The sequence below is a fragment of the Achroia grisella genome, unplaced genomic scaffold (genome assembly GCF_030625045.1).
Source record: "Achroia grisella isolate CSIRO2021 unplaced genomic scaffold, CSIRO_AGI_Agris_v1 utg780, whole genome shotgun sequence".
Taxonomy (NCBI): Eukaryota; Metazoa; Arthropoda; class Insecta; order Lepidoptera; family Pyralidae; genus Achroia; species Achroia grisella.
The window spans coordinates 377,780-390,956 of record NW_026713020.1 but is presented as its reverse complement, the minus strand read 5'-3'; positions in this window follow the sequence as shown (position 1 = coordinate 390,956).

Genomic DNA, 13,177 nt, shown 5'->3' with positions numbered 1-13,177 from the left:
ATATTAGACGATAATATTGTCAGTCCTCCAACGTTCGAATGAGATATCACTATTATTATTGTCACTGAGTTATTAAATTAATAGCTTTAATAAACCAATGTACATGCCAAAATTAGATACGATCCAATAACTGAATATCATAAATATGTTTACAGGTAGCTACATAGTAGTAACACATCTCCCATTTGTATATAGCATTGTTCAATGGACGCAATAAACTGTCCTCAAATTAATGGTTTATTGTTCTTTGTGAGAGATCAATGGTACGGAACCGTGCTTTGTATCGACATAATAATGTGAGTTCGTATATCCAGAACTACTTAATTCATATAGATAACTTTTTTTTATAAAATTGTAATCAACTGACCAATCTATTGTCGTTTATCAATCGTGTAGAAAATCAGTAGTAGTAGTAGTACCTACATACATATTTACGTAAGTCGAATTACCTTTACAAAAATTCTTATAATTTTTTACAACATAAAAGTGAAACGACTCTCATTATTTTTAAAAATTATTCTTGTTAAAAAATCCTGCAATCCTTCGTCATTCATTTTTAACTAAATGTAAATTACTTCACAATTTAACGATAGATAATGAACTATACATATTGTTATGCCCATTTTTTTAGTATTGTGTCTGTGTGAATGTAAATTTGAAGGTTTCTTATAGGTAGTATCTAATTTTACATAATTACTGAGAAAATATGTAAAGATATATTAATAATCATAATACATGAATTATTAACTGACGGTAGGTGTGACATATAATAAGAGTCTGTAATAGACCTACATGAATAAAGATATTTTGAATTTGAATTTATATACACGATTTGTAGACGAAAATATAGAATATCTAAAATATTTAGATCGAAAATATATTTTGATTATAGTATTATGGTTGCTAATCACGTCAAATACTATTCAGTAGGTAATAAATATTAATATGTGCAAGAGTAAATGTAGAAATCACTGAAATGTAAATATTCTACAATACAAATATAACACCAATATTACTAAGAACTAAATCAGTTTGTGGATTATGGACGAAAGAATTAAAGTTAAACTCATCGCAGTGAAGCACTCTCCGTAGAGTACGTTATTATCATACGAAAAAACACAAGCCTCTAGCCCGACCCAAAGCCCCTGAACAATTTACATTTTATATAAATATTGAAGAATAACCATGTTGGTAATGTTCAAGATGAAATGGATTTCGACGGTCGGGTCCGCCAGTAGGTAGGTACTGGATACCGACGATATGTGAACATTTTTTTCTCTGGTCGGAAGTGTAATTACATCCTCTTACACTCTTCTAGTAGACTAGCTACCAGCGCGACTTCATCTGCACCGTTTCTGTAACACTTCATTACAGCTCCGCTCTTATTGGTCATAGCGTGATGTTATATAACCTTACTCGATAAATGGGCTATCTAACACTAGCAGAATATTCAAAATCAGTTCAGTATACCCAGAGGTAATCCTACAATCACACAAACCTCTCTATAATGTATAGTTAATTCACTCTGACATTTTTTATAAAACTAGTAAGGTAAGTGTGGCAGCCTTTACATATGTACATGAGGAGGACCACGGACATCTCGGCAGTGCCACTTAGTAGTATCGTAGATACCTCTCTTGCGTTGCCATTTCAAAAAAATAAGATATTAAGCCTCGCTTCTTCAAAATCTTCAAAATTCTTACATCATTTAAAAAACTAAGAAATATTGCTTGTTTTAGTAATTTGAGTATGATGAGATATTTATGGGAGGTATAGGATCAAAAATGGCTCGTCTTTTGTTTTGCACTATAAATAAATATACTGAAATATAAAGCAAATCTATAATGGCGTTCCATTAATAAATAGTAGGGAGATAGGGAATACATAGTCCCACTTAATAAGTTAGAACTACTGTAGTGGGCACCTCAGCGAGTACTAAGCGCAAATGACCTATTCAAAATTTTCGGGTCGGCGAAAAAGTTTACGGTAGACCACACCTGTTTGCATGCCTTAATATTATTTTTTAGGTAGTTATAATGCGAGCCCAACGGTCCACAACTGTGCGTGGGCAATATAGAGAAAATTTTACATTGGTCTCATTTATTAATTTTACTTAAATATTATTTTTGTCACTGAGTATATTTTTATACCTTCACTATTTTTAACGTTTCTATAATATCAATGTAAATTAGGCTGTGAACTCTATGTCCATTTTTTTTTAATTATAAAGTTGGTGCCACTTCTGATGTTCGTATGTATATTCATGTTTATTATATGATTGTTGCTATTTTCCAGTAGACGGGAACTCATTGTCCATTCCAATCCACTATAAATAAATTAATAATAGATACAATAAAATTTAGACATAGAAGACGTGTGGTTAATTCGAATGCCTTTATTAATTATATTATTAAAACTTATACAAAAAATGTTAGGCACCTATTAATCTACAATTTCTACTGCATCGAGGTTACACGATAGATATCTAACATAATATGACCATATCAAAATAGTTAACAATCGTAACCACACCAAATTTCGTAACACATGCAATTCCCAAAATAGTATGTATTGTATAACTATGATATTGCAAAATTCATATCAATCTGTTATCTTTCATTGTTTTTTAATGTAAAATTCGACCAGCCTTGAAAGTTGAGGCCGCTAAGTGAAACAATTAGAAATCTCACTCAAACACCTTTGCGTGCTACCGAAAACAATTAGATGCGGAGATCTAGGCTGCCAGGCCAGCAGCTAATTATCAAGATTAGCATTTCAGTGCAATATAGAGAATGCAAGTGATGAAGCTGAGTAGATGCCTTGTATGTTGAATAGATTACGGCAGAATATATAGTTTGCATTTGTGGTATGTAATATGTAATATTTATGAACATAAATATTTTTTTCCAAAAAAAAACCAGGGATTGTATCGCTAAGAAATGGAGTCCGTCACCATTGTAAAGTAAGCATTATGCAAAATCGTTAAACCATCGAGGTTGTCGTTAAGACGCTCGCTGCTAAATGAAGCCCTTCAAAAATTATACTAAATTCATTAAACTTGTGACTACTTACAGCAAATTATATTATTATTCTTGATGTATAAATAAATAAATATACAAATACCGCACTTCTAAATCAGTAGAGCTCCCGTTCTAAAGTACTTACGTACGTAATTCCTTGCGCAACTGAAATGCACCTGCGCTCGACACCACATACTACATAGCATTGCAAAATATGCCCTAATATGATACTCTGTTACCAACTTCGTTCCGAGAACTAATTTACAACAGGTACTGAGTATATGAAAGTTTAAATTATTTCTATTGAATACGTACGTACGTACAAGAGAGTTTGAGTTTAAAATAAGAAAGTTAAGAGCATGTACACTACTAAGCATGACATCTACCTACCGCCCGTGGCACGGCCTCTTTGTATTACCCATGACCCTTGACCCGAGAATTATGGTGTTAGGACCTCATAAGTCATTGATCCTACCATTAAAGATTTCTTACCGTTTCAGTTATTGACTTATAATTTAATACTAAATTACCTATATAGAATAGTAGCTTAGGCACTAATCCACAATCATATTATTTGTAAGTTATTTCATTTAAGTTGTATGGTAACTTAAATGAATCCTATAATAGTCTAGTATCATTAGTATCTATACAAACAAATTAACAAATGTACAATATTGAAAATAAGTACACTTAATGAAACAATATTGGAATACTATCATCAAGACACCATCATAAGAACGACTTGCATTATGTATGGAAATAATTATAGAAATTTAGTTAAGTCCATTTTGTACCTGTTTTTGCACAATAAACTTATTATTATTATTAATCATAATTAATATCTAATAATTGACAGTGTTGATAACATGAGCATGAATCCTCTTCATTCAACAAAAAGAATCTACTCTTATAAGTTATTCTCGTGATAATCTCATGACATCCTTTTTTGATACATTTAGTAAATTATATTAGTATATAGATATTATATATTCGCGAGCAAAAGTATGGAACTAACAATAAATATGACACCACATTTAAAAATCACAATGGACTGTCCATTATAGTCAACTATTGTCAGTATTTTTAAATACTGTACAATAGATATACAATAATGGTTAGTAAAATACAATATTAAAAATGTTAACCGCATGCGCAACCCAATCCGCGCATCCAAGATGGCGGGCATAGAGCACGGCGCACACGCCATGTCCGTCACGGTTGGGCAGTGAAGCGCGAACCGTTTTTTTCTACATAAACATTGTTCGCAGTAGAAATCGACGGGCGTAACTACGGTCATTGTTGTATGCCGGTAAAATGCTAGAAATATCAGAGCGTGGTACAGTAAAATATTGTACTTACTATATATACATAGGTATATATATATATATGTAACTGCGCTACGCTATGCTGAATGTGTGTGTGGTACCTATGTACATTTTAGTGTATTATACGATAACGAAGTTAAAAAAATACTTTTCTCTCGTATACCTATATCAAATCATATATATAGTATATTATCAGTGATGGAGGGAAAAGCATTAGCGATAAGACAATGCCACTTAAGTCATGGGGACTTTATATGAAGTCGATACTTAACGATGAACTTATGAACTTATTATTAATACCTATTAAGGAGTTACACTAAAAAATAAAAAAAGCAGTTTGAGCTGTGTCGTATCAACATAATATAAAGAAAACGACGGAAGATCGTAGTAATAACAAGAGCTCAACTGATAAGAGAGCAGATCTTAAATTATAAATTAATTTAAGCAATACATAATGTCTTCATAAGCTACCTATTAAACAAATATTTCAATGAAGATTAAAATTAGCAATTATATTAGCTTATGAATACAATATCTTATCACGAACAATACACTTTTCGTGATCACTTGACCATGTCGATTCATTACAGTACATGACCGACCTTTTAGTTTATAATAGCACTACGAGTACAGCAAGTTCAATTATTGCTCATTTTTCAATTAATTATTCTTAATACGTTACTATTGCCGTTAATTCAAACGGCAATCAAAATTACGACGGCCTGAGCGGAGATTCGAATTCCTAGAGGTGTCCCTAAGGACTCCCATCTAAATGGGAGTTGGTCTTCAGCCGCTCTATAAGTCCTTCCCCGGATTTGGACTGCCATATCTGCACTGGCCCTCTAAAATTCAGTGACGCTATAAAGACCAACTATATTAGAATAGTAGGAAAAAAGAAACTACGATGCTACAACAGTTAGTTTTGTTGTCCATCTATATAAGCATCTACAAAATATGAAAGATTTATGAGAAAACCACAATTGACATGTATGCAACAATGATTGTTATTTGTCTCGTTTATACGAACTAATCTTAGTATATATATACATTAAATGTTAGTTTTATCCCAACAATTTTCCAAAGAATAAGTTTAAACTGTTAGATGTAGTGTATATATAAATATATATTTAATATACATACTTATTTTCTCGTTATACTGTATATATATAAGGTCTGTAGGTAACAGTAGGTAACATGATCGATTATTTCAATGTCTTTAAGCGTTTACATATTTTATTACTCGTACCTACTTTCTTATGATTAAAATAAACTTTTAAAATTATTTAGATGTTTAATTACATCTTAAATAAAATAAGTAATCTTAGTTTATTACTCCCATCAAATACTTTAATCAAACAGGTAGCGTAATTTATGAGTCAGACGTTTTATCACTAGTTAACACGAATTTCCTTTGGGCACTATAATTCAGGCACGTAGTGCCTACGACCGTAATAAATACCTAGGTAAGTCTATTTTGTTATCGTTATAATATGAATATTAAAAATGTAATAACAAATGACCAGGTTTTTAACTTATAAGCAGATAAAACTGTAACAAATTTCAATCGTTAACAAGTTTAGATTACACTTAAACATATCTACGGTATAAATAATATATTGAAAATAGAAGTGTGTAGTATTATTTTGAACCCCAATGATAATGAATAAAATAAGTTTAAACTAGAACTTTTATTTTTTACTAGTTCGATTAGTTTACTAGCATTTCGAAATCTCTACTAAAAATAAAAAATACGATATGGATACAGAGCTGTCTGCGTACATACCTCAGTCTCACCTAATGCAGGGTGCCACGCAGCTGTTTCAACTGTCGGGTATCCCATGCTTCAACTAAATGTGACAGTGATATTACAGGATACGAGGCATGATATTTTAGTCGTCCAAAATGTCAATCTATGTGCCCTCTATTGTAAAACTGTCGTGGTAAATATGGTAAATGGTAAACTTTGCTACCTGACTTCATTCGCATCAAATAGTATCCTATCATCTCCACCTGATGCTTCGCCAGCATACACTGTTAGAGTATACGGTTGGTGTCTCAGACCATCAACATCCACAAAAAAAGGTTTATGTGCAATGAGATTATGTTTTTGCGACTAGAGAGTAATAAGTAAGAATGTAGATACGCCACTAAATACGTAGTTGTAGGTATGAATATGTATGTTGATAACAACCTTTTTAAATTGCTCCTTATTTAAAACAACTGTTTGAGTTTGAAACATGTCTTGATATCGCTTCCGGTTGATTATCCTTTGTTCGAACCTGTTGAAGCGCATCTATTCAAATTACGTTATTATCGATGCGCATACGCAATGAACCCACATACAGCACGACATACTTATCGATTAAATCTTCAATGAATCTAAAATACATAATAAGACACGTAGCTCAGGTTTGTGACCGATTAATATATAGGTTGGTCAATTCTAATTAAAAACTATGTTCAAATTCAAATTATCTTTATTCATGTAGGTCTTTTACAGACTCTTATGATATGTCAAATCTACCGCCAGTCCGGAATGATTTCCAGATAATGAGATGTTGTACTATTATATGTTATTTACGGTAAATTGACTCTGTGATTGACATATAAAATTAGTAATCGCTATTTCTATTACTTCTAGATATACCTACCACAATTACCTTATACTTCAATAAATTAGTACGTCTTCGACCACATCGCAATTCAATTCCAGAGGGCTAAGGTGTACTGTAACCGTACTCTGTAATTTTGTACTGTGTGCTTAAATATACATTTACATTATAAGTATAGATACTAGACACGATTAATTAATTATCTTTGACAAACGCTCTTTGCGTGTTACAAGCAATGTCCTTATTTATACAGCTATTTACTACGCTCGGCATTCATCTATTATTTACGTATTAATAATTAGTTTCGACCATAGATAAGTAGTTCTAGTATACAGATAATGGTTACTTCATTTCATATCCATTATTTTAATGAAATAGAGTTGACTTTTATATATTGTAGACGTTGCTAGCAATACCGATAGGTCCCTCAGCTAATTAATAGTGAATTCGCTACCATGAGCTAATAGAACTAACTTCATGCTCATTCCATCATCTTCTACTGCTGTGTGAACCGTTAGGCAGCGGCGGCCTTACCCATGGCGAGGCTCCGAGCTCTACAAGGCCCTTTGTCCTAAGTGAAAAGTATGTGAAGCGAACTTTTCGCTGATTCAAGAAAGGTATGCCTTATTTTAGAATTTTTTATACGTTTTTGTCTAATTTGTATATCTTGTAGCGTTGGTAATTCTTTTACTGCAATTAAATGCCTAAATCGGGAAGTTTTTGCAAATTCCCACTTCTTATACGATGTAAGAAAAACATTGAATAGTAAGTACCTTCCGTTAAACTACTAAAAGAACAAGAACAAAGTTCTAATAACTTCGTATGACATGTGAGACATGTCCCATCATTTACTTACAATAATTTCCGAGAATTACACCGATTGATCGTATCACCTGTTTTACTTCCCTGCGATCGCTTGACTCCTACTTATTACAAAACAATTAAATAATTGTATTCGCTATAATTTAAATTAATTATTTATAGTGGTGTTTTAAATGACACAGTATTTTTAATCGGATTTTAATGATACTGAATCTCCAAACACCGACCAGTTGGTGATATTTTTCATAAAATTTAAAACTACACATTTTTTAACTTTTTAAAATTTAATTACACATGAACATACTTTCTAATTTTAATTTAAGTGTACTATTTCGATTTTTACTTATCTACCTTCACTAGTCTAAAAGCACTATTAGAAGTTGTACTAAAAAATCGTATGATAACAAATTACACGAATAATGTTGTCATGCGTACCTATATTATTTGTGTAATTTCTTATCATCGGTCATTACGATATAGAAACGGGGTAGAGACAATAGGATCTACACCTACTTACATATAATTAATTTATTGTGTAGGTAACTTTAAAAAAAATTTGGATACAATTTGTTTGTTCTACTTTGATAAGTTCTAAGAATGTTTTCTATGCGGTGCTTATAGGTAGGTATACTTTTTGTACGTTGAACATGCAACATTTCACAGCAGAACAGAAAATTCCAATTGAAATAGGAAAATACCCACATATTTTGCAGTCAACCGGACGCTGAATTTCCCGCCTATACAATACAAATATGTAAGTACATAGTGCATATGGTTTCCCGAAACAGTACATGTATATTTTTAGTTATGGCATATATTATTATATATACATAGTAGTATTCAGTTACCTTTATTCATGTTGATTTAATACACACACCATTCCTACTATATTTATATACTATACTATACTTTTGGAGCGTCTAAAAAGTATTTATACTATCTCTTTCTATATCTACTTTTCATAACACATATATTTATTTAGTATAAAAGTTATTAATCTTTTGCTGATATTGAATGTAATAATCAATAAATTATTATAAGTGAGTAGTATAATTTAAAAACTTATGAAATTGTCTTATAAAACTTATTAATTTTAAAATATTATGAAAATAAGTATACGGAGATAAAATGACGCCATAATCTCAGAGATAATAATTTCTTGTGTATGAATTCCAGAGTAAAACGCATACGAAACTTGTAAAATTAGAAATTATAATAGCATAGTGTTTAATTATCAACGAAAAGTACCTACTAAAAAGAAATATGTCAAAAATTCTCAGAATCTGATATTTATACAACGTACGGAAGTAACCCAATTTCTACCGACTCTTTAAATAAGTAATACCTACCACAGATAGGATAATATTACATAGTAATACCAAAATCTTTAATGAAACGACCGTGTCAACGCTTACCGCAGGAATAAGCTTAATGACGCAGAATATAAGTAACATGGTGCTCTGCTATGAAATAACAATTCAATGTTTTAATGCAAAAATGTATAAAAAGGTAAAAATGTAATAAAAAAATCATACAGTAAAAACAATAGAACGCCTACATAATAAAAAGCATTGTACAGTTTATAACTGTAAGTATCCTATTTGTTTATGACAGGATTTGAATCTGTATTTATACACTATTATATTTTTAGTGGACCTACATATGCCTACTTGTGTTATAGTAGAAGAGCCAATAGAATATTTTGATTTTTATTAATTTAGTAGATATTTTTATTAAACAGTAGGTACCTACATTTAAGATAATATGTATAGAATAGAATACTCTAGATAATTAAAAATACTATAGCCTCAACATTTACGTACGTATATACTTATATATGTTGGAATATAGAGACATCATCCCTTCGGCGTAGGGATCTCTTTTTATTTCCCTTTAACAAGTGTTATAATAAAATTAATGTAGCGTTACTCGCGAACAAGTGGTGTTTGGACGACAAAATGGCTGTTGGGCGTCGATAGCTTTGAATGTTTGATACGCTAGACGCCATTGCGACACGATGGCTACGTGCGACATACCAAATACATTTTCCAAATAACAAGACCTTTCCGTCAAGACCCTATAAACCCCCTGAATCGTCGTCTTCATGCTGATAGTGTTCACTTATTTGTTATTTATGTCTTCTTGTATGTAAGTTGTTATCGACGTAATATCGGCTCGTTAGCCATAGCTCCACGTCTTTACTCCGCGGCGCTTGCACAGGGAATCCCTTCCCTCTTGCGCACGGCGGTCCGTGTACGCTCGGCTCGAGACGATAGATAATAAACTGCTAGTGTTTCCACATACACTACATCTCTCTCCTTTTTAAGTTTATTTTCTTTTCAAGCATGAATCAATCCACTCTATTAGGTATTTGTTCCTTGGAGGCATGTGTGCTACGTTACACCGATGGTGGACTCATTTTGACACTATACTGCCACACATAAGCCGAATGCCTCTAGTGCGATTGGCCTTTCCAGCGTAACCAGCACCGTGATTTTTCCTCCTCTTTCGAATATAAATTACATTTATATATTAACTCCAATTTACTCTGTGTTTCACATACTTCACCTTTCTTCTTTTATATTTGTTTTCATATAATCGTTATTCCACTTTGTTATTGTGTAATATTATGTAAGATTAGTATAAAGCACTTCTGAAAAAATGTTGTATGTTTATGACCAGAATATCTCTATCATAGTAGTCACTACTTTATATTTTGTAGGTTTAAGGTAAATACTTATATTTTTTTTCATTCTATCTGTCTCATGCAATGTGTTATTTACATGTAGTATTTTTCTTTATCATGTACATTTGAAAACTGATTATCTAAAACACAATCTGGAATTTCTTCAAAACTCCCCACTATTTATTATTATCATTCCATAAAATATTGATGGGTCCTGTGGTGGTATATCAGAATATTATTATTATATCAAGAGTTGCATCAACAATTGCAAACGACTTTCCACTATATTCTGTCTACACATCTGATATCAGTCCATATAGTATTAATTGGGTATAACTATAACCATTCTTCATCGTACCAAAATTATCTCTCTTATCACCTGCATTAATTCAGTGCTAAAATATTAGGAAAGGTTGTCAGACCAGTCTTTGAGCGATCGACATATACCACATATACCACATATATCACCACAGCGACTCTACGTACTCCAGCAATCGTCAATTATATTAGTTATAGAAATTATATTTTCGACCAAAATTAATGTGTGTCCTATGACTTTTGATTTATTATATTTTACTGAATCCGCTCCATTTCACTCCGATAATTAATATGCATTAAAACTGGCAATTTTTTATTACTTATATTCAACCGCAATTTAATGCAACATTCTATCAATTTACCTTTAATGAATAGGACCTATTCATCAATACACAATACAATGCTTGATGACCCCGCCAAAGACAATTTAACACAAACTGGACGTTAATACGCAATTGAATGCTTAACGACCCAGCCAACGCAATTTAATGCAACCTGTCCGCCAATACGCAATTTAATGCTTGACGGCCCAGTCCAACGCAATTTAATGCAATCTGTCCATCAGTTCGCAATTTAATGCCTGATGGCCCAGCCAACGCAATTTAATGCAATCTGTCCATCAGTTCGCAATTTAATGCCTGATGGCCCAGCCAACGCAATTTAATGCAATCTGTCCATCAGTTCGCAATTTAATGCCTGATGGCCCAGCTAACGCAATTTAATGCAACCTGTCCGTCAATACGCAATTTAATGCTTGACGGCCCAGTCTACCTTACCTCTGTAGCTCCTTTTTTAGAATATCAATGCCATTGTCACCGTCATTATAACTCCATTGAACTTCTTAATTCATCCTCTTTAAGTATTGGTTATTAGTATTATGCTCATTGTTTTTCTTCCTTTGCTAATTTCTTTAAGGTCATCCGAGCCAATAGTCAATTTATAAGCAAATCATGGACTCCTGCAAAACACCAAATTTTATAATTATAAGACAATTAAACGCCACTCTTATCCATTTAATTTTCACAATATATACATTTATGACTACTAATATTAAACATATTTCAGATTTATTTACTCCACAAGAATGTCCAGTAAATAATTCTAATCTAAAGTATAGGAATACTAATAGTATCCTCAGAACCACTTTTTTTCCAATAATGTATCGTTAGTAATTGTTACTGTCATGCATCATGGTTTACATTATTATCTAGTAATAATAATAATAATAATTGTGCAGCCATAATATAACGCACCTCATTCACAATAATATACCTCGTATATAACGACTTCCTTGATTTAACTAATTCTTTGTAATCCCTTGGATTTTCCATAAGAATCGATGTAAAATATACCTTTACATTGCGACATTATTATTATTTTTTTTTAATTTGGAAAAACACCTCTTTCTAAGGAATTTTCTTAACCCAAAACCTTTATATAATGTTCCCACCAATGGTATGACTCTAACTCTACTTATCTCTTATCTCATAAAATGTGATTCATGTCAGGACATGTTTCGACGTACTTATGTTCGTAGAACAATAATTGTTGTTCGATGGAAAGTAATGTAAAGTTTTGTAAACACTGCTGCTCGTCACTATTATTAAAGATTCAAGTTGAAATAGCTTACGACAGTTTTTTTTACCTTTTTATAACGAAGTTTAGACCAACGTACCTTCAACATAATAAATCTCAGTTCAACGAATTACTTGATATACTATATATATATATATTTTTTTTTCGATTTGTTTTATCGAGGTTGCACTGTAGTACGTATGTAAAAGTTAAAACACGCTAATTTGTCTAAGCTACCCTGCAATGCGGCCAAAGTATTTAGAGAGCGACCAACACCAGTACTATGACGATAAACAAATACATGTATATATTTTACAACTACTTTTTTTTTTTTATACTACTATGGTGGCAAACAAGCCTACGGCCCATTTGATGGTAAATGGTTACCGTAGCCTATGGACGCCTGAAGCATCAGGGGTGTCACGTGCGCGTTGCCGACACTTAAGAAACCTTAATATACCCTTTTTGAAAAACCCCATGCTGTAGTCTCGTGAGAAAACCTCGGCAGGAAGTTCATTCCACGATTTAAGTGTACGCGGGAGGAAGCAGGTATCATTTCCTATTAGCTATCTCAAAACTCAAAACCACATTAATACACTTATTTCGCGTATCGCGACACTACACAACTCCAGCCGCAACTTATTAACTGTCAATTAAAAATGACTCCCCATCGCTCCAACATCCCCGTCACATTCATATAAAACAGCTGTCAGCGCTGTCTGCATGTGATCACAAAACAAATTCTAACTCCATTCCACAGCTACTAAATGCGGTACATTAATGCAATTATGGCTATTATTCCTATTATTTATTCAAGCT